The following is a 423-nucleotide window of genomic DNA, read 5'->3' on the forward strand; positions in this document are numbered from 1 at the left end:
GGTCCTCCCCTCACGCGGGGTGGGTGGCGAGGGTCCTCCCCTCACGCAGCGGGGGTGGCAGGGGTCCCCACACACGGTGAGCACGCTGCTGTCCCAGGGCCCTGCCTGGTTTTATGTAAATGAGCCTAGAAATAACATTTAGATTTTCATCTCATATTGAAAAGCAGTTACTGGCTGGGCACAGGGGTTCACACCCGAATCCTAGCACTTTGGGAGGCCAATGCGGGCAGATCACTCGAGATTAGGATTTCCAGACCAGCCTAGTCAACATGGCAAAACCGCATCTCTACTAAAAATACAAAAATTAGGTGGGCATGGTGGCAGGCACCTGTAATCCCAGCTACTCAGGAGACTGAGACAGGAGAATCATTTGAACCTGGGAGGTGGAGGTTGCGGTTAGCCGAGACCACGTCACTGTACTCT

The sequence above is a fragment of the Piliocolobus tephrosceles genome, unplaced genomic scaffold, assembly GCF_002776525.5.
Source record: "Piliocolobus tephrosceles isolate RC106 unplaced genomic scaffold, ASM277652v3 unscaffolded_21068, whole genome shotgun sequence".
NCBI lineage: Eukaryota > Metazoa > Chordata > Mammalia > Primates > Cercopithecidae > Piliocolobus > Piliocolobus tephrosceles.